This window comes from Symphalangus syndactylus, chromosome 10 (assembly GCF_028878055.3).
Source record: "Symphalangus syndactylus isolate Jambi chromosome 10, NHGRI_mSymSyn1-v2.1_pri, whole genome shotgun sequence".
NCBI classification, from domain to species: Eukaryota; Metazoa; Chordata; class Mammalia; order Primates; family Hylobatidae; genus Symphalangus; species Symphalangus syndactylus.
Window position 1 is genome coordinate 97,741,087 of NC_072432.2, and position 26,394 is coordinate 97,767,480.

At 41.2% G+C, this 26,394-nt stretch overlaps 1 long non-coding RNA gene across 2 annotated transcripts in view; it reads left to right on the forward strand.

Annotated features, from left to right (window-relative positions):
* LOC134731546 (uncharacterized) overlaps positions 1 to 26,183 on the forward strand; it is a 37,469-nt gene extending 11,286 nt beyond the window's left edge. Inside the window, exon 4 of one of the 2 annotated variants that reach the window (XR_010113906.1) lies at positions 25,029 to 26,183. This is a non-coding gene — a long non-coding RNA (uncharacterized lncRNA). Of the gene's footprint in view, positions 1 to 25,024 lie in introns of both variants that reach the window. The other variant, XR_010113905.1, reaches the window with a different exon arrangement.
* Positions 26,184 to 26,394: the final 211 nt, after the last annotated feature.

The following is a 26,394-nucleotide window of genomic DNA, read 5'->3' on the forward strand; positions in this document are numbered from 1 at the left end:
AACACTTAGAGGCATTATTCAAGCCCTTTGCCAGTATTTAATCTTCTCTACAACCTAATGAGGTGCTATTTTACAGATGAGGAAACTGAGAGGTCAGGGGATTTGTTAAGGTGACTTAGCTAGAATGTAACTGAGCTGGGATGGAAACATGGGCAGTTTGGCTCCAAAGTCTACACTCTTACCTTCTCTTCTACACCATTTCGATAGTTTTCTTTGTTGATTGAAAATAAAAGCCATAGTTCCTACAATCACCACCACCACCACCAACAACAACGAGAAACTGGTGCCCAAGAAGAGAAAATGTTCACTTATATCTGAGCTCCAGATGAAAAGTCATGAGGGCAATTGCTCCCTAATGCAGACTTAATTTCCTTTTGGAGCTGCCACTCCTATCAGCCACTCTGTGTATTCAAAAGTTTTTCTTTTTCTTTTTTTTTCCAACAAGAATGAGGTTGAATCAATAATGTTTAATTGTTCTTAGATACAATGGTGGCAAGCATACAGAAGTAGTACTGGGGCTAGATAAGAAGCTTTACTTGTAAAAATGGATTTTCCCCATAGTGAATCAACATTTTCCTTGTATTTCTCAGGACAGTGTCCCAGGAGTCATGAACAAACAAACAAACAAACAAACAGGGTTTTTCTTATCTTTCAGGAGAAGGGTATTAGAAGACAGGGAAGGCCTTGCAAAGAAATATGTAGATTTCATTGAGAAGAGGGTGTAACACGCTTTTTTATTTTGCATGGACGTGCCTAGTTCTTCAACACTGTGGTAATAGAGTAGTACCCTGCTTCCCATTTAGGAACCCATCTAGGGGCCTCATCAAGGGCCACTGTTTTGAAACTCAGCTTCCATGTTGGCATGTAGATCTTGCTTTTAACATTAACTCCTTGTTTTTATTGAAAAAATAATACAAACAACCAATCCAAAAATGGGCAAAGGACTTGAATTTGCATTTATCCAAAGAAGAGATACAAATGGCAATAAGCCCATAAAAAGATGCTTAACATTACTAATCATTAGGGAAACATATATCAAAACCACAATGAGATACTACTTCACACTCATTAGGATGGCTATAAACAAATGTGCATATTTTAAAAAACCCAGAAGATACAAGAGTGTTGACCAGGATGTGGAGAAGTTGGAAACTCGTGCATATTGCTGCTGGGAGTGTAAAATGGTGCAGCTGTTGTGAAAAACTGTATGACAGTTTCTTAAAAAGTTAAACATAGAATTACTGTATGACCCAGCAATTCCACTTCTTTGTCTACACCCAAAAGAATTGAAAACAGAGACTCCAACAGATACTTGCACATCAATATTCATAACATCATTATTTACAATAGCTCAAGGAGGGAAACAACTTGTCAACATGTCCATCAGCAGGTGAATGGATACACAATATGTTGTACATACATACAATGGAATGTTATTCAACCTTAGAAAGGAAATTCTGACACAGGCTACAACATGGATGAAACTAAAACATTATGCCAAGTGAAATAAATCAGACACAAAAGGACAAATATTGTAATGATTCCACTTATGTGAAGTACCTAGAATAGTCAAATTCATAGAAAGAAATAGTGGTTTCTGTGGGCTGTGGGGAGGAGAAAATGGAGAGCTATTGTTTAATGGGTTTGGGATTCCATTTGGAATGATTAAAAAGTTCCAGAAATGGATAGTGATAATGGCTGCAGAACAATGCGAATGTACTTAATGCCACTGAATCATATACTCAAAAATGATGAAAATGATAAACGTTATGCTATATGCATATATTTTACCACAATAAAAAAAATTACAGGTGATGCACATGGTTATAAAAAAGTAAATGTGTAGTATTGGAGAAGTTATAAGGAAAAACATCAGACCGCCTACGCCATTTTTTTTCTGTCTCCACATTTTTGTACCTAGAAGTAACCACATTCAACTTTTTCCTCTTTCTTTAGTTCTATAGTTCTCAATAATAGTAATGTATGATGTTTTTCTGAATTTCTTAAATTCAGATATTATTTATTACACTTCTGGTTATAATAAATGCAGATTTAGCTTTCTTACTCCATTTTCTTATTCCCCATTTTTTCTTGTTCCATCTTCCCCAAAACCTTTAGGATATATATTTTTTTATCTCTGGCTTTAGGAAGTTTTTTGACACAAGGTATCATGATGTTGGTGGGGTCTCTACATTTACTGTGCTGGGTACCCAGTGGGCCTTTGCAGTCTGAAAAGGAAAATCTGTAATTTGCCCTTGGACTGTCTTTAATGGTTTCATGGGTGCCACCTTGGGTCTCTGAGCCCTCCCCAAAGCCAAAAAGCGTGATTGATATTTTTTCTCCCCTACAGTACCTGGCACAATGTTAGCACTGGGTTAGCATCTGGGGTCAAGAGCCATTAGTTTAAAGGATAGACTTCTGGTTTGGCAGCACTGCTGTTAGAAGCAGCATCTGACAAATATTTGGTAAGGAAGGGGGTGATAACAGCTTCATTTTACAGCCTGGGGTTAAGAGAACCAGTTCAGCAACTTTTTGGCTTCTCCAGCCTCTTATTTTTAAAAGCCACCCCCTCTTATTCTGCTTAATAGTTGGGTGAACAGGTAGGAAATGGAGAACAGTACAGGAGAGTCTCATCGTGCGTGGGTTAGGGTCAAAGATAAGTGCTGGAAGGGAAAACCCCACGACTTATAGTCAGAATTACCTCTGAAAAGCCTAGAAATCTCCCAGAAGTAGGAGATACTCTTTTTTTGTACTAATATTTATCTGTGCTCTTCAATGTATCTTTTAGTATCTTCTTCCAAGATGTCAGTGAAACCATTGCCGCTCAATTTCTTGGCCACAGCTAAATAGTTTGTCTTTCATTCTGTCACTGATTGTGAAATACTTAAAATTGTTTTCACAGTTTTTTCATAATTTTGGCTGAGTAAGGCTTTCATTTCCAAACAGGATGGAGTAATAGGATCAGAGATAACATTAAAAACCAGCCCCAGCACTTTGGGAGGCCGAGGTAGGAGGATCACTTGAGCCCAGCAGTTTGAGACCAGCCTGGGCAACATAGTAAGCCCTCATCTCTACAAAAAGTAAAAAATTAGCCAGGCACGGTGGTGCACACCTATAGTCCCAGCTACTTGGGAGGCTGAGGTGGGAGGATTGCTTGTGCCCAGGTATTTGAGGATGCAGTGAGCCATGATCACGCCACTGCAGTCCAGCCTGGGCAACAGCAAGACCCAGTCTCAAACCAACCAACCAACCAACAAAACAACAACAAAAACACCCATATATAAATACACGTATATGTATACACACACACACACACACACGTGTATATGTATGGTTTTTAAGACACTTGGGTAATGAAACACAATGATTCCTGAGAGATGCGAAACAAAGCAAGTCAAATAATTGCAACACCTTATTATCTGGAGAGGGTTTCAAGCCACAGCACAGGAAGACGGGAGCCAGGCAGAACCTGGCAGGAGCAGACATCTTGGATTGAGAACATGCAGTTGAGAGTCTAGGAAGACCAGGCTGTTAGGATTTGTGTGTCAGAGTGCCAAGAACCCCAGATATTGACAGTTTTATTTGACATTTTGGCTGAGTACTGATGAGTGCGTGCATGTGAGGAAACTGCCTGAGGAAGGAAAAGATCCTCTTCAAAGAATGAGGAGGAATAGTTTGTAGCATTCACACAGGACCAGGAATAGTGCCTATTCCCATCAGCTAGAATGAAAAATCTCAAAAATCATGGGGCATTAAGTAGAGTACTCAGAAGGGTCTTGCCTCACCGGTAGGGAAGAATTAGCCCTAGATTAAACACTGCTCTAATCCTGCCTAATAAATCTTTAAAGTGAAATGCGAAAGAATTAAACTGTGTGCAATTTAATGCATCCCAGACCAAAGGGATGTATTTTGTATTTTATTGAATACAAAAATATCCCAGTACCCAACAAAATAAAATTTATAATGTCTGGCATCCGTTCAAAGAAGCAGGAAAATGTGACCCAAAGATACTATTGTATGTTTCTTTGCTATGTGTGAAGTATAGTATCACTTGAAGTGAACTGTGATAAGTTAAAGATGTATACTATAAACCCTAAAGTACCCAGTAACATAACAAAGTTATAGCTAACATCCAACAAAGAAGGTAAAATTGAATCATAAAAAAAATACACAATCAAATAAAAGACAAGAAAAGAGGGAAAGGCCACAAAGAAAAAATGAGCCAAATAGAAAACAAATATCAAGATGATAGAATTAAAGCTAACTATATAGATAATCATATTAAAAGTAAATGACCTAAACATCTCAATCAAAAGGAGGAGATATTCAAATAGGACAAAAAAGCAAGATCCAATTATATGCTGCCTATAAGAAACCAAATTGAAATATAAAGACACAATCATGTCAAAAGTAAAAAGACAGAAAAATATATGCCATGCTAACAGTAGTCAAAAGAGAGCAGGAGTAGCTGTATAAATGTTAGACAAAATACATTTCAGAGCAAATAATATTACCAGCAGTAAAGAATGTCATTTCATAATGATAAAGAATTAGTTCAAGAGGATAGAATAATTCTAAATATTTATTTATACAATAACAGAGCTACAAAATACACACAGTGAATACTGATAGAACTATAAATTCTATCTGCAACCATAGTCAGAGATTTTAATACCCTTCTGTCATAGAACAAGTAGACAGACCATATCGGCAAGGATATACTAACTTTGAACAATACTATCCACCAATGTCTCCTAATTGACTTTTATAGAACACTTCTCTCAACGGCAGCAGAATGCACATTCTTTTCAGGTATACATGGAGCATTTACCAGGTAGATCATATTCTGAGCCACAGAACACATCTCAAAAAATTTAAAAGGGCTCAAGTCACACAAATGATGTTCTCTGAACAATGGAATTAAATCAGAAATGATGATTTTAGCTGAACTGTAGCATCGTTTCAGGTTTGAGTGCATCTACTGATCATGTAGTTTGATTCCTTAAATTAAGTATGTGTGCAACTCCACCCTTATAAGGGCAAAGAGAGGATGTGAAAATGGAATGAAGTAATTGCTAAATGTGTGTATGTAATAGGTAGATAACCGAAGAAGTGATAAGTTGGTAGAATTGTAACTGTGGGTGACAAATTGTCCACCATCCATTTAGGTCTAAGAAGGAAAATGTCTATTGACAGTTCCGCAACTAACTTTTATTCCACTGATTTTTATCAGCTAGGGATCTGACATATTGGCGGATGCTTTTACGTAACATATTGTCTCACATATAAGTATATGAGATAAACGTTGTAGGTTGAATTTATTCATTTTTCTACTTATAAGGGACAGGAGGGGTGGGAATAGATAAAAGAAAGTCCAAATCCCTTAGCTTGGCACTCAAGCCTTTCATGGTGAAGTCCCTGTCTACCTCTCCCTCCCACCCTCCTGCCTTGAAGGAGCACAAGTTACTCTAGGCCTGCTGAGCTGCTGGTGTTGTTCATACTCACACAGTTGTTTCATTCCTCTGGGCTTTCAGATATGCCTCCCTCTGGAAAATCTCTCTCCCCCACTTTAGGCCTCCGCAGCTCTGGGCTGACCTCACCAGACACCGTTCTGTCCACACCTTGTGCTCATGTACTCCCTGAGTGCCAAGATTCCTGGCATACAAAAGGCACTGTGCTGTCCCAGGCTGGGAGCCATCTCATATTTGTCTCTGTAGCTTCATTGGCTGTTGGCAACACGGACATCCAAGAAATATTTTCCACATGCCTACCCTGTGCCAAGTACTGTCCGAACAGAGCAGTAAGACAGACAAGGTGACAGCTGTCGCTGAAGTTATATTCTATTGTAAAACAGACAATACACTGGTCAGTAAGTAAAATAATTTTACAATGTAAACAATTTTATGGAAAAACAAATGAGAGGAGGGTGTTGTTTAGACTGAGTGGTTAGGGGCACACTTTCTGAGGATATGACATTCATGTTGAAAACAGAGAATAAGAAGGAGCCAGCCATGTGAAGAGGTGGGTAGTATGAGTTTGCTAGAGCTGCCATAACAAAAAAGCCACAGATCAGGTAGCTCCACCAACAGAAATTTGCTTACAGTTTTGAAGGCTAGAGGCCCAAGGTGAACATTTTGGGAGGTTTGGTTTCTTCTAAGGTCTTGCTCCTTAGCTTGCAGATGGCTGCCTTCTCATTGGGACCCTGCCACCCTGACACCATGGTTGTCTGTCAGTGTGTATCTGTGTTCCAGTCTCCTCTTCTTATAAGGACATCAGTCATATTAGATTAGGGTGATTGTAGGTGTGGCTTAGAGTACTCATAGAGGAATACAGATTTTCTGCTAGATGGAGGGCCAAAGATAAGGGGGAGAGTAAGTGGGTGGGGATGAGGAAGAAAGTACATGGCACCTCCTGCTGTTTTAGTCAATCAAGAACAAACAAAAAGAGAAAATGCATGGCATCTTTTATAAAAATATAATTATCACTTTGGGAGGCCGAGGCAGGAGGATCACAAAGTCAGGAGATTGAGACCATCCTGGCTAACACGGTGAAACCCCGTCTCTACTAAAAATACAACAAATTAGCTGGGTGTGGTGGCATGTGCCTGTAATCCCAGCTACTTGGTAGGCTGAGGCAGGAGAATCACTTGAACCCAGGAGGCGGAGGTTGCAGTAAGCCGAGATTGCGCCATTGCACTCCAGCCTAGGTGACAGAGCGAGACTCTGCCTCTCAAAAAAATAAAATAAAGTAAAATAATTATCATCCCAAATTCATCATTGCAGTGTGAGGTGCTAATTTATGAACACTTTCCATGACTACAACAAGGCCACTCTAATGAGTCTTGGATGACTCGATTGGAATAGTAAGTGCCATTCAAGTCCCTATATGCCAGATACCTGCTTTATATGCAGCTTCATTTCATCCTCATGACAATCATGTGAGAGGGAATTGCCACCATCATCTTAGACTTGAAGAAACAGAGACTCTAGTGAAAACAGTGGTGGGTATCAGAGCTGGAAATGCACCCTCCAACCTCCCAACCCCTCCCTGACATCCCTTAGTGCCCTTCTGTCCTCTGCGCCCTCCACTGCTTACTGTGGGGCTCAGCTGAGGGCTGCTGGCTGCCCCATCTCACCTGAGCAGCTGAGTCTCTGTCTCAGATCTGCCTGCGGAGCAAGCTCAGCAGTGGAGACCCGAGCCTGCAGGCCTTAATGATATAGAGTTGCTAAAAGGGAACATTTGACTGTGTGTTTTATTAATTTATTCCTTATGAAATAATAATAATGAATTTTTGCTAACACAAAGTCTGGGCAGCAGTGAGTAACTTTGACATGTGGAATTTTTGAAAATACTGAAACTCCCCCAATTCAGGTTCCTCAGTAGTTATCTATGGTGAGACAAAGAAGGGGATATTGTTGAAACCCTAATTGATGATATTGAGGGTTTCATCAACATCCCCTTCTTTGTGTCTCCATAGATAACTACTCCATCTAGAGGACTCTCTGATCAACTCCATCCGGATCTCTTAAGGAAAGCTGCAAACTTATCTTTTATGAAAAGGGAAATAAAACATTCAAAAGGAAGGAGAAGCCCAGGGTGGGGAGGGCAGCAGCTGGCAATGCAGGGAAAAGCAAAGCAGTTCTGGAGGAGGTGAGGAATGGGACATGCAGTGGTCACGAAGCTGAAGACCTTTTCTTCCTGCCCAGACCACTGAGCTGGCCAAGAAGTAAGGAACCTGACTTCCTGAGAGACCTGACTTTGAAGGGAAGGCAACCCTCTATCCCCAAGTGGTTGTCTGCTGTCCAGGAGGAATGTCGGCTCTGGACACCAAACAGAGGTGGTCATTACTTCTACTTGGTCCACAACACACATTGCCACTCTCTCTTCAGAAGGCCCTGGGGCCAGGAACACAGTTTTAAGAAATGGAGAGACAATCAATAAAGAGGAGAGAATGGCCAGTATTCCAGGCAGGTATCCAGTGATTTGTGGAGATGGTACAAAGGCCACAGCCTCTGCCTTTGGCATTCTCATCTTCACAGAAGCAAAAGGGCCCTTTTATCTAATGGGGGAAGGAATATCTTTTTGTGGGAAGGCCTTTTTATAGGTACAGTTGGATTCCTGTCCTTAGGGAATGGTCAGTTTGAGAGAGTAGACAAGTTCAAGGAGCTCCCAGGCTAATGGTCTTTGTTCTCATGGAGTCCCCAATAAGTCCAATGCAGTTGGAAATCCTAGCCCAATGCAGTTACACAACAGTGGTTTATAATGTTAGGTTTATAATGTTAGGTATATATATATAATGTTAGGTATATATAATGTTAGGTATATATATAATGTTAGGTATATATAGGTGCCCTCTATTTTAAGTAACCACAAAATACAGACTTTAAAAAGCATTCTGTTTTTTAGATCTGAGTACATATGAAAATTTAGCATGAAAGTGGCATTTCAAATCACTGGGGGAAGATAAATTATTCAGGAAGTCGTGTTGAGATAACTGAATTAGCATATCTATAAAAACCGAACAATACCTGGATTCCTAACCTCATTCTTTAGATCAAAATAATTTCCAGGTGGATCAAAGATTTAAATAAAAAAGTGAAGCCAAGTCATGAAGGTAAGAAGACAAGTCACAGCCTAGGAAAAAATATTTGCAAAACATATCTGAAAAAGACTGTTATCCAAAATATACAAAGAACTCTTAAAACTCAACAATAAGAAAATAAACAACCTGATTTTAAAAATAGGAAAAAGACCTGGTCATCTCACTAAAGAAGATACACAGATGCCAAATAAGCATATGAAAAGATGTTCAACATCATATGTCATTAGGGAATTGCAAATTAAAACAGCAATGAGATACCATTACACACCTACTAGGATGGCCAAAATCGAAAACACTGACAATACCAAATGCCGGTGAGGATGTGGAGCAATAGGAGCTCTCGTTTACTGCTAGTGGGAATGCAAAGTTGCACAGCCACTTTGGAAGATAGTTGGACAGTTTTTACAAACTAAACTTTCTTCTACCATGTCCTGTTTATCCAAATGAACATAAAATTATGTCCACACAAAACCTGCACATGGATGTTTATAATAGCTTTATTCATAATTGTCCAAACTTGGAAGCAACCAAGATGCCCTTCTGTAGGTGAATGGATAAATAAACTATGGAGATACTTCCAGACAGTGGAATATTATTCAGCAGTAAAAAGATACCCACTATCAAGCCATGAAAAGACATGGAAGAGACTTAAGTGCATATCATTAAGTGAAAGAAGCCAATCTGAAAATACTACGTCTTAGATAATTCCAACTATATGACATTCTTGGAAAGGCAAAACTATGAAGACAGTAAAAAGATCAGTAGTTGCTAGGAGTTGGGGAGAACAAAGGATGACTAGGCAGAGAATAGAGGATTTCTTTTATGGATGAGATATATTGTTTATTAGATACTTAATTTCTTTTAAATTTTAGATTTGGGGGTACATGCACACATTTGTTACACGAATATATCGCATGATGCTGAGATTTGGGCTTCTATTAATCCTGTCACCCAAATAGTGAATATATAGTTTTTCAACCCCTGCTCTTCTCCCTCCCTCTCCCCTTTTGGAGTCCCCAGTGCCTATTGTTCCCATCTTTGTGTCAGTGTGTCCCCAATGTTTAGCTGCCATTTATAAGTGAGAATATGTGTTATTTTGTTTTGTTTTTGTATTTGTTTATTTAGAATAATGGCTTCTAGCTGCATCCATGTTGCCACAAAAGACATAATTTTGTTCTTTTTTATGGCTCATGCTATGCCATGATGTATATGTACCACATTTTCTTTATCTACTCCACTCTTGATAGGCACTTGGGTTGATTCCATGTCTTTGCTATTGTAAATAATACTGCAATGAACATACAAGTGCATGTGTCTTTTTGATTGAATAAATTATTTTCCTTGAGTATATACCCAGTAGTGGGATTGCTGGGTCAAAAGGTGGTTCTCTTTTAAGTTCTTTAAGAAATCTCCAAACTGCTTTCCACAGTTGCTCAACTAGTTTACATTCTCACCAACAGTGTATAAGCACTACCTTTTCTCTGCAACCTTGCCAACATCTATTATTTTTTGACTTTTTAATAGTAGCCATTCTGACTGGTGTGAGATTGTGTCTCATTGTGGTTTTGATTTGCATCTCTCTGATGATTAGTAATGCTGAGCATTTTCTTATATGTTTGGTGGAGTTTGTATGTCTTCTTTTCAGAAGTATGTTCATGTTCTTTGCTCACTTTTTAGTGAGATTATTTGTTTTTTCGTTTGTTGATTTAAGTTCCTTATAGATTCTGGATGCAGAATCTTTTGGATTTGCTGGATCCAATTTGTTGCATGCGTGGTTTGCAGATATTTTCTCCTGTTCTGTAGATTGTCTATTTACTCTGTTGGTAGTTTGTTTTACTAGAGCAGAGAGGATTTTTAAGGCAGTGAAACTATTCTCTATGAATCTATAATGGTGGATACATGTCATTATATATTTGTCAAAATCCATGGAGTGTACAACCCCAAGACTAAACCCCAATGCAAACTATGAACTTCGAATGACAATGACGTGTCACTAAAGGTTCACAGATTTTAACAAATATGCAAGTGTGGTGCAGGAGGAATGTTGATAGTGGGGTAGGCTATACACATGTGGCAGCGGGGCATATGTGGGAACTCTGTACTTTCTCATCAGTTATGCTGTGAACCTAAAACTGCTCTAAAAAATAAAGTCTTTTAAAAAGGTAAGCCATCAGAAAATAAGGAAACAAAACAAAGTGAAGCCAAGCAGATTTATTCATAATAATCCAAAACTAGAAAATATCCAGCAAGTGAAGGGACAGGTAAATTGTGGTTTATCCATACAATGAAATACTACTCAACAATAAAAAAGAAAGATGATATACACAGTAACATAAACGAACCTCACAGGCATTAATTAGGTTTAGTGAAAGAAGCTGGATACAAAACACATACTGTACAATTCTGCATGACATTCTAGAACAAGCAAAATGAATCTAAAAAGAAAGAAGGCAGATCCATGGTTGCCTAGGAGTGAGGGCGGGATGGGGATTAAGTATAAAGGGTTGGAGACTTGTTTTGTTTGTTTGTTTGTTTTGTTTTCTTTTTTGAGTTGGAGTTTTGCTCTTGTCACCCTGGCTGGAGTGCAATGACGCAATCTTGGCTCACTGCAACCTCCGCCTCCAGGTTCAAGTGATTCTCCTGCCTCAGCGTCCCGAGTAGCTGGGATTATAGACACTTGCTACCACACTCAGCTAATGTTTGTATTTTTAGTAGAGACAGGATTTCACCGTGTTGGTCAGGCTGGTCTCAAGCACCAGACCTCAAGTGATCCACCTGCCTCAGCCTCCCAAAGTGCTGAGATTACAGGTGTGAGCCACCGAGCCCGGCAAGGGATGGAGACTTGTTAAGGGGATGGGACTGCTCTTACTTATAATGCATTACTTGGCTATATATATTTGTCAAAGCTCACTGGAGTGTATACTTGAAACAGGTACATTTTCTCATATGTAATTTATACCTCGATAAAGTTGATTTAAAAAATGAAACCATAAAAAATTTAGAAGAAAACATGTGAGACTCTAAAAAATATATAACTTTAGGATGACGAAGGCTTATTTAAACATGGCACAAAACCTAGATAGCATAAAAGAAAAGGTTAATTAATCTGATAATAGAAATGAAAATTTTCTGTGTGGCAAAAAGATACCATGTGCAAAGTAAAAAAACAAGTGACAAACAGGAAAATATTTACAGCTGGGTTTCTCTTGTTCCTAAGGTGCGCTAGCTAAAACAGAGTATAAATACAAACCCATTTTCTCAAAACAGAGCCTGGTGAGGGATATAAATGTACATAAGTTCTGAGGTTTGAAGGTGGTGATTGGAGTTGGGCTGGGTTAATCATGTGGGGGTTGACTTGCTGGAGGAAGTGATTGATAATAACAGGGCATATCCCATTTGGGCAGTCTCCCTACCTGGGACTGAGAGATGCAACCATAATAAACTCACCATCAAACTTTGATTTCAGACTACTAGTGTGCTGCTGCTGCGGCTGCTGTTGGTAATAATGACCTGACATACCTGGATTTTTTACAGTATTTGTGCAGTTCCAGGTTAAATATGGAGGTACTGGAATCCAAGATAATTTTGATCCTCTCCTTCCCTCTCCATGTGTCTTGATGAAGATGTGAAAAATACCCTTTTTCTCTGAGTTTGAACCAAGTTTTCCCAAATTAAATCTTAAAAAGGAAACAAATGGAAAACTCCCGCATGCTGATCCCCTCCGCCCTTGCCTTACACCTGAGCATCTTCTAGAAACCTAGTTTGTGATTAACCAAAGCCTAGTCCCAGATTAGACTAGCTGACCGTGCTGATCACACACCTGGCCCTGGGCTCCTTTCCCTGATGGCAGCTCTGTCTGGCTGCTAATTAAATATAGCTTGGCTTCTAGGTCAAGGTCGATTGGGTTGGCATAACATCAAGGCCTGGCTGGGTGCTGCGTCTTGTCTAGAGCTAACTTCTGATCTCATGTCTAGCTACGGGCCCCAAGTCACCCTCCTCAGCCCACTCTGAATTGTGTTTCTGTCCTGAGGCAGGTGGCCTGTGTGCCTTGACCCCCGTGCTGGACCCTGGCTTTTCTGAGGGGAATTTCCTTTTCTGTGTAGCCCCAAAATTCTCTTTTTACTCTTCAAGCCAGTCATCCTTTTCTTTGCAGTTGCTTTTCTTCTCCAAGTGCTTTCCTTGGCTCTGAGCTCCTGGAAATCCACGTGCACTTTTCTGGGCACCCACTACATGCCAGGTATCTAGCTAGATGCTGGGACTAGCCCTACCCTCATGTTGCTCACATTTTTGTGGGGTGGACAGACAAGTAAATGGGTCCTAACAAATCGTGGCTGTGATAAAAGAAAGCCTGGTGTGGGGAGAAGCAGAGGGATCCTAGAAGACAGAGGAACTATCCAGCTGAGGAAAGATCAGAGGAGACTTCTATAGGACATAATATTTGAGGCCACACCTGCAAGGCAGACAGGTAGACAGGTAGAGAAAGATGCCCCAGACAGAAGGAATAACCTCTGTAGAAGAATGAAACAGGAGCATAAGAAAGAGAATCACACAGCTCATTTTCTTCCATTGAGCTATATTTGTCAAGAGCAGCTCTCCTATCTGATTGTTAAGGCCCATCCTACCCTGTATTAGCTTACTAAGATCTAATAAAAAATTTAGCAGCTTAACATAACAAACACTTACTATCTCTATTATTTCTGAGGTCAGAAATCCAGGAACACCTTAGCTGGGTTATTCTGGCTCAGGATCTCTCATGAGGTTGCATTCAAGGTGTAACCTGGGCCACTTGTCTTAAGGATTAACTCAGGATGGAGAATCTGCTTCCAAGCTCCTGCATGTGGTTGTTGAGAAGCTTCAGTTTCTTACCACATGGCTTCTCCATAGGGCTGCTCATAACATGGTAACTGGCTTCTGCTAATGTGAGAGATGAGAGAGAGAGAGAAAGGAGAGGAGAGGAAAGAGAAGAGAAGAGGGAAAGGGAGGGGAGGGGAGAGAGAGAGAAAGAGAAGAGGAGGGAAAGGGAGGGGAGGGGAGGGAGAGAGAAAGAAAGAGAAGAAGAAAAGGCAGGGGAGGGGAGAGAGAGAGAAAGAAAGAGAGAAGAGAAGAGAAGAGGGAAAGGGAGGGGAGGGGAGGGGAGAGAGAGAGAAAGAGAGAGAGACAGAGAGAGTGACAGAGAGACAGAGAAGAGCCTTAGAAGTCTTTTATGACCTAAAAGTCTGAATCCAGGAAGTGGGGTCACTGGGGCCATCTTGGAGACTGGGTATCACATACCCTACAGTGAAACCAGGTTGCATGACTGTGATTCTAGGTATAACAGCATGTAGACTTGGCTTCCCAGGCATCCATGTGACTTCATTGGGGTCCCTTTTCTTTCCCTGGAGTTCCTTAGCATAAGGTCAAGTCTCTTAGAAAGCTAAACATTTGCTTGCCTCCTCCTACTTTGGGAGTGAGGACTTTCCTTTTGGCCTCCCAACTTTAGTTTCTAGTTTCTAGTTTTCTTTCTAGTCCCCTGTTTCTCACTCCACTCCTTTGGGGATTTAGGGCATACCTTGAACCAAATGAATGACCAATGCTTCCCCATCTCAGCTAAGAAACCAAGTCTATCATTTGAAAGTCTAGGTGCAGACAGGGGATGGCTCTTCTTGAATTTTATTTAGTTTTATAATTCCAAATTATTAAAAGACAATTTTCATTAAGAGAAGAGGAAGAGTGCTGTTGTCCACATCTTGGGGAGGTAGTGTGTGGAGTGTGCTGGAAAGAACATGATGTGTTTAGGTTGCATACAAACCTGATTCCTCACTGGCCAAGGTTGTTAACCTCTCTGAGCTTGTTCCTTCATCTGTGAAATGGGTAGTTCTGAAGATTAAATGAGATTACTCATGCAAAGTGGTTGCTGACATATAGTAGGTTGTAAAAATTGGTACTTTATTTTCTATTAATAGTACTGGTTTTAGTATTATCACTACCATCTTCTTTCAAGATCTAACCTAATTTTTACCTTTACTTCAAATCTGTCCCAAGAATCAAACCATCTCTGTTCTCTAAATTTGAATAGCACTTTGAGTCAACACTTCACAATTTAGTACTTAATTAGATATTAAATTACATTGCTTTCTATTTATCTCATATATGGCACCAATTCCCTAGAGAGAAGTACTGCCTTTCCTAAAGTACCTCCAATAAAGCCCAATGCAACTCAAGGCATACAGTAGTCACTCAGTAATTACTTTATGGTTATTCAGGATATCAAGCATTTTTGGGAAGCTGGCTGAGAGTAGATTCCCTGCTCTGAGCTCAGAAAATTATCAGGGAAGAAAGAAAAGTAAAGGGAGAGGGGCAATGTAGTTAAGTACAGATAATATCACAAATTTCTCTGCATATAAAGTGTTGAATGTTATTTTGCTTGCTATGATTTTGTTGGGATTCCAAATTAACTGCTAAAACCCTCAATGCAGCTAGCAAACAGCAGGAGAGCTATCACACCAGATTGGATTCATTTCTTTAAAACGGTGTGAATTAATCTTACTTCTGCAGAGGAAAACAGGCTCTCACCCTTCAAAATTCTACTTAAAATATACCAATCTAATATTAGTCTGAAAATATAATGTAAACAGTTCTTCCTACAAAACAGCAGTGTTACTATTAAAAAAAAAAAAACCCAAACCTATGTTTCTTTGCCACAGTTGACAACATGTTTATCAATGTGGAGGCTATTTTTGCAATAAGGGAAGAATGGTTCCATTAAGGCATCAGCTTTATGGAAGCTAGTGGCTGGCTACAAGGGCTATTTTAGGGTTTTTGTGACATGTATAAATGTCTGTGTTGACAGCTCTAGCTTCTTGTTACCAAATGTGAATAAAATTAATCCTCATTTTAAAAATGAACTTAGTATAAAGTCAAAACTACAGGATTGGTTCATTTGTGCACCCATTCCTTTTATAGTACCCATCATTGCAAACTTGAAGGGTTGCATTCTGTAGTACATTCTGTATTGTTGGAAGCCCCTTCAGAATAATAACATTGCAACACTGCTGTGGTAATGACCTAAGCAATTGGTCACTTTGTGGGTAATTGATGAAACAAAGGAAGGTGCTGTTTCCCAGAAAACCTCATAGTCATAAATAAAAATGAGCAAATGTTCCATTGATTGTCTCCAAGAGTCAGTGAGTCCTAGGTTAAGAAACTGTAATCTATGGTCAAGTTAACCAAGGAGTTTGGTATTTTAGGAAGAGGCTAGGGCTGGCTGAGCACTAGGGAACCGGAGCTGGGAAGTCAGTGATGGCCTGGAGGGTGTGGATGGTGAAGCCATCATGGAGTGCTCAGGGAAAGTCGTTTGAGTAAATAGATGAATACATGAATGGCCAAAAACATGGTTAGAACTGATGCTTCTCTAGAATCATGACAGAATCAGATGGGCCAGTGGCTTTAGGGAAGAACACTGGTGTAAGTTACAATCTTGTATATGATCTCTTTTGTCCTTCCTCAAGTTTGTCCTTCTGCTGAGCAGAGTTGGCCTTAAGATTGCAGGCAGGTAAATGCAGCCAGAGCAGGGGTCAAAATGCACCTAATTTTGACTCTCTTTGAGGATAGAGATTCTAGACAAGCCAGAAGGCAAACATACTGTCTTTTTGCTGGTCCTTGTACTGTTCCAGGAATTCCCATGTTCTAAAGGGCTCAGCCCTCATTGGGGCATTCCTTGCAAGCCTCCTCTTTCCATGGAGGGCTGGCTGCCTGTGCCTTCCTTTTCTTCCCAGCAAGGGGCCCACATCCCTGGTTCTGTAGTCTCAGGAGGTAATCTGATAAATGAATTTATACCAGCCAGTGTATAATAACTCAACTGTTACTCAAAGCGATGGCTCTCCAGGGGTGGTAATTTGATTACTGGGACAGGCCAGTGGGGGAGGCGTTTGTGAATGGAGTAGCCGCATGCAGGGTGGTGACAGTGCTCCTTGCCCATGAGGATAGCATGAGATCTTGGAGTGCCAGGTCCACGTTTTGGTCCTGGTTCCCCCAGTCACCAGCTGTGGGATCTCATCCAAGTCTTATGAATCTTTTTGAGACTTATTTCCTCTTCTCTAAAGTGGGGGAAATAACTTCCAAACCTCAAAGGGTGGTTGGAAAGAATAGGCGAGTGTGTAAATATAAAAGAAACGGTTGGGCATTTGGCAGATATTTTAATTAATATCATGCACAAACCACTTTTGTCAGGGTTGGGGGTTGGAGGTGCATTGTGGAATTGTGGAAACATTGTGGCATTGTGAAAACAAATCTAAATAATTCTCTTGAAATTCTGGTATCTAGGGGTCAGGATGGAGATAGATTTCAGATATGATTGAACACCGTGGTGCTCCCTTACCTCCAAGCCCTACCTCAACTGCCCCAGGTGGGCCTCAGGGCCTCCCAGCTATACATAGGAGGCCACTAGGGAAGCTATGCAGGCATTCTTTAATGAATCCTCCGGCCTGGACATCACGTATTCGCAGGAAGGCTGGAGTCCAGGCAGGAACAAAGGGCGAGAAGTGAGGAACGTGACTTGCGCTGTGTTCCTTTTCTTGTCAGAGAAGCAGTGGGGGAAACCTTAAGCTCCATGTGTCTTGGATATTTGCAAAGGGGTTTTGTGAATAAATAACTTGATATCAATGTCAGGTCACATTAAGTCAGCCCCACAGAATGTTCAGCAGAGATCCTTGTCTCTGAGAAGCCCCCAAGAGGAGCAGTTTGAGGGAGGCCCTTAGTGAGTTGTCTTAAAGATGATGATGCATCTCACACATTCCTGACAGCTCTTAATGGCTTGTTATATAGATGCATCTTCTGAGATCTGAATCACAGTGGGAGAAGCCGAGGTAGAGTCCAGTATCAGACACAGTGGGATGTTTAAGTGGAAACGTGCTTTAGGCAGCTGGATGATCCCACCAAGGAAGAGAGAGAGAGGTTCAGAAGCCACTAGCCAGGAGGTGGTAGGTGAAGTTGTGGTTGTTGCTAATCTCTTCCAGTAGGGGTACTGAGGGAGAGGAGGGACTCCTATATATAGTGGTGCAGCCAAAGACAGGGCAGTGGGAGCAACGAACTGAATGCAGAAATTAAGGGAGCATTGTCTGTAGGTAACTTTAAAAAATAATAAACCTAACTAAAAGTCAGCCTGCCCTTTATTATCATCAGTGCAAGTGATTCTAAACAATGAATCACTGGATAAAAGTTTCCTTCCTGCTGAGGCAGATGGCTCCTATGGCTCCGTCCTTGGTAGGCCACCACCTATGTCCCGTGAGTTTTTTTCACCTCTTGCTCGAAGAATAAATTCCTGAATGGCACATCACTCTGTAGGTGTGCTCTCACCAAGTACCAGGCCTGTGTTTGCCTGAGACGCTTGAGCAGAATTGCAACATGGTAACCTCAGTAATAAAGAAGATAAGGGCTTCTAAGAGATGTGTGTGAGGGAGAGAGAGAGAGAGAGAGAGAGAGAGACTCCTGCTAGGGGCAGTTGACCACCTGGATCTAATCACACCTGAGGATTTCCCTAAAATGTTCATTTACAAAAAATAACAAATTCCCCTTTGTGCTTAAACTGGGTTGATTTGAGTTTTTGTTACCTGCAACAGAAAGAGTTCCAATTATATAAAACCATATCGATAACTGCAGACATAGGATACTCCAACAATATTTGGTTGCATACAAGGTGTTCTAATTTTCACCTAGTGGTTGGGTGAGAGGCTGTGGTTTCTCGGTTTTTTTTCAGGCTTTGGTGACCCCTGTTATCACTAAGCAACTAAGCAAACAAACATACTGGCAGGTCACAGAGACACCTTTCTGTATAAAACTGAACTCAGTAGAAAGTTGCTTGGACCCCATCCAAAGTAATTATTTACAGATGTTCCCAAGGCACATAATTATTGGGTCACATTACAGGGACCCATATTATGAGGGGAGCTCTTGAGTGAAACTCTAGAAGGTTATACAAGGAAATCACTGAACTTGTTAAATCTGCATTTAGGGTGAAGAAAAATTCCACTGTGTCGGGTGAGAGTGAGGAGAACTGCATTAGCAACATTTCACATGAGAAAGCTTTGAAGATAAAATTTTAGAGAGAAGCAGAAGCAGCTGTTTTAGGGTTTTAAATTTATTTGAGGTCCAACACTAACCCATAGTTGACACAGTGGCTGAAAAAGCTGACATTATATTCCCAATTAGGCACTCTTTCCATGGGAGGAATATGATCCAGCAGCTTCAGGCTTACGGGATCCTTATGGCTCATGATCTCTTAAAGTAAGAGATATTTTTTACCCCCAGCATTTCCTGAAACTGGCTGTGAATAGTCCTCCTTGGATCACATACCTGCCCGTGACCCAATCACTGCTCAAGGGGACAGAAAATAGGGATTGATGTGTTGGGTGGTTTGTCCACCCCTGTGGAATAGGAGGTGATACAGCCCCACATAATCCCCTAGATTAGTAATGGGCAGTTCAACCAAAGACTGGATAGAAGGTAATACATGTCCACCAAACTCACATGTAATCCTGTGAGTTTCAAAACTTCATTTTTTTTTTTTTTTCCCTGATCACTTTGTTTAAAGGCCTATGGATTGGATAATGTCTGTCCTCAATCAGCTTGCCCTTATATTCTCCCCTAGGCTGGAAGCCTGAAAACTACATTTCCCAGAATCCTTTCCAGCTTATTCTGTTAGGATCTTCCAACAGGAGGCACTGGCAGGAGACTGGAAAGTGAGAGAAAGCGAGAAGCCATTTATTCCATTTATTTCTGGTAATGCCTTTGGGAGTCACAGGGTCGGGGTGAGGACTCTTGAGGAGGGTGGGGAGAGAAGAGGGTGTACAGGCAAAGGCTGTCACCAATGGGGGCAGACGCCTGGGTATGGTAGCTTCAGAGGCACAATGTTTCTGGGCCCCAGATGACACAGTTTTCCCTCTTCTTCAGTCCCAGGGTTAGTAGTCACTTTCTGCAATTGGTAATCTTTTGGAGACGTTTTTCTTTTTCTCCTTCCAACACCTTTATAACCAATTCCTGGTATTAATTTCTCTTTGTTTAAAATATCTAGAGTGATTTCTGTTTTCCTAATTGAAACCTAATATGGTTTCATTTTATTTATTTATTTATTTATTTTTGAGACAGGATCTCACTCTGTTACCCAAGCTGGAGCGCAGTGGTGCGATCTCAGCTCACGGGACTACAGGCATGCACCACCACTCCTGGCTAATTTTTGTATATTTAGTAGAGACGGAGTTTCGCCATGTTGGCCAGGCTGAAGCTCAAGCCGTCCGCCCACCTTGGCCTCCCAAAGTGGTGGGGTTACAGGCGTGAGCCACTGCGCTCGGCCCATTTTATTTTGTTATGAATTCTTAGTTTTTTTCATTTAAAAAATTGTAGTAAAATTTCATAAATTTACCATTAATTGTTTTGAGCATGCAGTTCAGTGCCATTAAGTACATTGACACTGCTATATAACCATCACCACCATCCTTTTCCAGAACTTTTTTATCCTCCCAAACTGAAACTCCATACCCATTAGACAATAACTCCCCATTTTCCCCTTTCCCCTGGGCCCCGGTAACCACCATTCTACTTTGTTTCCATGGATTTGACTACTCTAGGTACCTTATATAAGTAGAATCATAAAATATTTGTCCTTTTGTGAGTGGCTTATTTCACTTAGCCCAATGTCTTCAAGGTCCATCCATGTGGTAGCATGTATCAGAATGTCCTTTATAAGGCTGAAGAATGCTCCATTGTACATATATACCACTTGTTTGTTTATCCATCATCTGTCAATGGACACTTGAGTTATGCCTTACTTTGCTTGGGTTGTCATAACAAAGTATCACAGAGTGGGTGGCTTAAATAACAGAAATTTGTTTTCTCACAATTCTGGAGATTGGAAGTCCCAGATCAGTGTCACAGGATTCATTTCTTATAGGCCTTTCTCTTTGGCTTGTTGATGGCCATCTTTTCCCTGTGTCTTCACTGGTTTCCCCCTGTGTGTCTGTTCTAATTTCCTCTTCTCATAAGAACACTAGTGGTATTGAATTAGGGCTACCCTAATAATCTCACTTAGCCTTAATTATTCCTTTATTTCCAAATACAGCCACATTTTGAAGAACTGGGTGTTAGGACTTCAACATATGAATTTTGTTAGGGGGATTCAGCCCATATTAGGTTGCTTCCACCTTTATTGTGATAACGCAGCTATGAACATAGTGTGCCTATATTTATTCAAGTACTTGCTTTCCTGCACAAGAGGGTGTTATTTAAAAAAAAGCCAGGCATAGTGGCTCATACCTGTAATCTCAGCTGGCTGAGGGAGGAGGATTGCTTGAGTGCAGGAGTTCAAGACCAGTCTGATCAACATAGTGAGACCTTGTTTCTACAAAATATAAAAAACTGGCTGGTTGTGGTGGCTCACACTTGTAGTCCCAGCTACTCAGAAGTCTGAAGTAGAAGGACTGCTTGAGCCCAGGAAGTGGAGGCTGCAGTCAGCCGTGATGGTGCCACTGCACTCCAGCCTAAGCAACAAGTAAGACCCTGTATTGGAAAATAAAAAAAGGAAAAAAAGTTCCTGCTTTCATATTTTTTGATATATACCCCATAATAGAATTGCCAGATTATATAGTACTTCTATGTTTAATTTTGTTGAAAAACTACCATACTGTTTTCTACAGTGGCTGTAACATTTTACATTCCCACCAGCAATGCACACAGGTTCCAATTTTCCACATGTTCACCAACTCTTGGCATTTCCTTTTAAATAATAGATATCCTAATGTGTGTGAGGTGGTATCTCATGGTGATTTTGATTTGTATTTTCCTAATGATTAGTAACATTGGGCATCTTTTCATGTGATTATTGGCCATTTGTATATATATGCATTTTTTTTTTTGGAGAAATGTCTGTTCAAGTCCTTTGCTCGTTAAAACTTGTTTATTCTTCAAAGAAATCAGGCCAGGCACAGTGGCTCACACCTGTAATCCCAGCACTTTGGGAGGCTGAGGCGGACAGATCACCTGAGGTCAGGAGGTCAGCCTGGCCAACATGGCGAAACCCCATCTCTACTAAAAGTGCAAAACTTAGCTGGGTGTGGTGGCGGGCACCTGTAATCCCAGCTACTCAGGAGGCTGAGACAGGAGAATCACTTGAACCCAGGAGCCCAGGAGGCGGAAGTTGCAGTGAGCCGAGATCACACCACTGTACTCAGCCTGGGTGACAAGAGCAACTCCGTCTCAAAAAAAAAAAACCTAAAAGATATTTTATAAACACTATGGTGGCAACATTCATTGACCTTCCAAAGAAATGCAGGAAAATATTCACCCACAATCTTTAAAGAGTTATGAAATGACCACATTGTGGGGCAGAATGTTGGTGCAATCTTTCAGAGTCAGCTAAAGCAAGGTGACAAAGCAGGTGAGCTCTAGAGCCATGATTGTCTAGGATTTTTCTCCCAGACATAGCTTATTGTGTGAACTATGTAACCTCATGCAAGTTTCTTAGTCTCTCTGTGGTTTAGTTTTGACTTATAAAATGAGAATAATACTGCCTACTTCGTAGAGTTGTTACAAGTATTAAATGAGTTAACAATGAGAACAGCGTCTAGTACATAGTCAGCACTTAATATAAATTAATTATCATTATTCTTCTTTGGGTCCCAAACTTCTGGTCTGCCTCTGCGTCTGGGCACCTTCTGGGATCCTCTCTCCTGATTCCTAGTGTTTTGAATTACCCAGTTATCCATAAGGCAAACAGATATATGTATCTAGCAGTTACAATATGCTAAAAGATTTTTACCTATTAACTGTATTATTATTTTTTTCGAGATGGAGACTTACTCTGTCGTGCCTAGGGTGGAATGCAGTGGCATGATCTCGGCTCACTGCAACCTCTGCCTCCCGGGTTCAAGTGGTTCTCCTACCTCAGTCTCCCAAGTAGCTAGGATTACAGGCACTTGCCACTATGTCCAGCTAATTTTTCGTATTTTTAGTAGAGATGGGGTTTCACCATATTGGCCAGGCTGGTCTCGAACTCCTGATCTCAGGTGATCCGCCCGCCTTGTCCTCCCAAAGTGCTGGGATTATAGGTGTGAGCCACTGTACCCGGCCTAACTTTAATTTTCACAATTACCATCATCTATAGCCAGGTGATTATGAGCCCTGGTTCACGGATCATCTGGGAAGAAATCAAATCCCATCTCTTATGGGAAGTGCTTTTAACAGGGAAAAAACAATAACAACAACAACAACAAAAAAAAAACAAATCCCATCTCTCCATCTCTCCTCTTTATTGTGTGATCTTGGATATGTCACTTCATGTCTCTGAGCTTCAATTTCCATATCTGGAAAAAGAAGGTAAGAGTCGTTTACAGGATCACTGAAGGATTAAATGAGGCAAGGGCTGTAAAGCATTTAGCACACACAGTGCCTGGCACATAGAAAATGCTTAATGGATATTGATTATTATATTCATATTACAGATGAGAAAACTGGGTCTTAGAGAGGTAATAAAGCTAAGGCAATAAAGCTACCGTTGAGAGAAGATGGCCCAAAACAATGTTCTTTGTTATTTCCTTTCACCTCGCATACATAATTTTTGTGTAGTTTCTGTTATGTGATGAGTGCAGACATAGTTTTAGATTAAAAAAATTTTACATTAGAGAGAAAATAGTTTTCAAACTGCTACAGAGATACGAAAATCTAACTGAATAACATATCTTTATGCCTATTACTTCCTTTCCTTCTCTTGAATTATTTTCTCACAATAAATTCCCAGAAATGGAATTTGATACGTAAAAGGTAAACATGATTTAGCTTGATGTAAATATGATGGGCAAACATAATTTTGATTCTGGATATAGGACATCCTATTGCTTTCCTAAAGAGTTTATTCATAATGATTATGTTTGCCTACTGTAATTTGTTTTCTAGTATCCTGGAAATAATTGGAACATTCACAAAGAATGAATAACCTTGATAGAGGTAAGAAATCACCAGGCTGAAGGGGAATGTGGTGTGAAAGTTTTCAGAATCAAAATGGAGTCAGTTAAGAAAACTCTAACAAAGATGGGGAAAGCCATGAAGTGAGGGTTTTCATGCATGTATGCCTATAACAGAAACTGTCACAAAAGATTACAAAAACCACAACTTTGCACAAAGGTCATTTCATGAAAACTACTTCTATGAAGACATCTGCCCAGCAACTGCCTGTCCAACCTGACTGTTCTCACTCTTGTTATTGATCTTTGTAGCCAAAGATAATTATTTCAGAGCAATTATATAATCTCTCTCATTTTTTCTTTAAAAATCTTTGTCTTCCTTTCCCTGTCTGAATACATGCGTAGTTTACCATGCCATGCATATTCCTATTGCAATTCTCTGTTCCCAAATAAATACCTCTTGTTTTGAGAGCCTCTCTCTTGCTTAGATTGACAGTGAGAACTGAGAGAAGTTGAATGAATAGGTTGAAAAGATGATAACCATATTCAGAAACATGAGACAAAACCCCAAGTTACTATGTAGTTTTTTGTCTACTCGATGTGATGCTTATGTTATACAGTTAAGGCATGTGCATATTATCTGCGAATGACCAGCTCAGTCTCTGGGCACGTGAGGGACCGAGTGTACCAGTTAATCAAACATTTACTTTGTTTACTGGGTCCTGCTGCTCGCTTGGCTTACTTGTCCTCTGAAAGAAACCTCTTGCTCTCAAAGGAATCTGAATCTGAGCTGCTGCCCTGAGTGGGAATCATCCTTCAAATTTTAACTCAGGGCATAAAGTCCTAGAGAACAACAGGGCTGACATCTTTCTGTCCTTGCTATTGATTTTGGGATCTACAGATAGCTCTGAGAGCCTCGGTTCCTTCATCTGTACAAGGGGAATGATAAGGTAGATGGTTACTATGTAGGGAGCTTTTTCTGGGCTTTACATATAAGTCATACAGTTCCCAAAGCAATGATATGAAGGAGGGTTTATCAGTAACTTCATTTTACAGGTGAGAAAACTGAGGTTCAACTGGTTAAATAATGTGCCAGGTAACACAGTCAGTAGGCAGAGGGGACAGGATTTGAACTCAGGCACTCAGGCTCCAGAACTTCAGTCTTCAACACCACGCATAATATTGAACAATACGGGAGGTTAATGATGCTTAGCTTTAAGGGTTGCTGTGAAGAGTCAAGATGAAGGCACATGAGGCATATGGCTTCTGGTCTCGCTATTCTACAAAAATGGCCACTCTTACTAAGTTTGCCAATGACCTCCATATTGCCAAACCTAATAAACACTAAGAAGGGAAAACTATGCCATTGGCTATTCCTTCTCAGTTTCTTTTTTTCTCTTTTAACTGACCTCTAAATGTTGGTGTACTCTGGTCTCTGTCCTTGGTCCTTCTCTTTTCTTTTTCTGGGAGATCTCACACAGTCTCATGGTTTAAGACAGGGGTGTCCCTCTGCCCGGCCGCCCCATCCGGGAAGAAGTGAGGAGCGCCTCTGCCCGGCCACCCATCGTCTGGGAAGTGAGGAGCGCCTCTGCCCGGCCACCCACCGTCTGGGAAGTGAGGAGCGCCTCTGCCCGGCCGCCCCGTCGGGAAGAAGTGAGGAGCGCCTCTGCCCGGCCGCCCCGTCCGGGAAGAAGTGAGGAGCGCCTCTGCCCGGCCGCCCCATCTGGGAGGTGAGGAGCGCCTCTGCCCGGCCACCCATCGTCTGGGAGGTGAGGAGCGCCTCTGCCCGGCCACCCATCGTCTGGGAGGTGAGGAGCGCCTCTGCCTGGCCACCCATCGTCTGGAAAGTGAGGAGCGCCTCTGCCCGGCTGCCCCATCTGGGAAGTGAGGAGTGCCTCTGCCCGGCCACCCATCGTCTGGGAGGTGAGGAGCGCCTCTGCCCGGCCACCCATTGTCTGGGAAGTGGGGAGCGCCTCTGCCCGACCACCCATCGTCTGGGAAGTGAGGAGCGCCTCTGCCCGGCCACCTATCGTCTGGGAAGAAGTGAGGAGCGTCTCTGCCTGGCCGCCCCGTCTGGGAAGTGAGGAGCCCCTCTGCCCGGCCGCCCCGTGTCTGGGTAGAAGTGAGGAGCTCCTCTGCCTGGCCGCTCCGTCTGGGAGGTCTACCACGGAGGCCAGAAGCAATGTGGGGGCTGGACGTGGTGGCTCACGCCTGTGGTCCCGGCACTCTGGGGGGCGAGGCGGGTTGATCACTTCGGGCTAGGAGTTCGAGACCAGTCTGGCCAACTTGGCGAAACATGAAGAATACAACAGACAAACCAACCAACCAACTCAATGACAACAAAACAGGTCTACCCTGGAGTCATACTCTAATTTTTTCTATTTTCCTCCCTTTCTGATCCTTTATCCCACTTTCTTTTTCTTCCTCTTCCTTCTCCCTCTTCTTTGTCAAATAGAGGATTGAGTTATTATCACTGATCCATATAAAGTCCCTCTCATTTATTTTAACTCCCACCCCCATTTCTATTCCCCAACTTCCCATGTGCAACCTTCCTAATATGTTTGATATGCATCTTTTTGTTTGTATGTATTTTTAGAAAATGTTTATTGTTTTTGTATGCAAAAAAAATTAATAAAAAGAAAAAAAAAAAAAAAGACAGGGGTGTCCAATCTTTTGGCTTCCTTGGAACACATTGGAAGAAGAATAGTCTTGGGCCACAAATAGAATACACTAACACTGGCAATAGCTACTGAGCTAAAAAAAAATCACAAAAAATCTCATAATGTTTTAAGAAAATTTATAAATTTGTTTTGGGCCGCATTCAAAGCCGTTCTCTGTGGCATGTGGCCCTCAGACCGCGAGTTG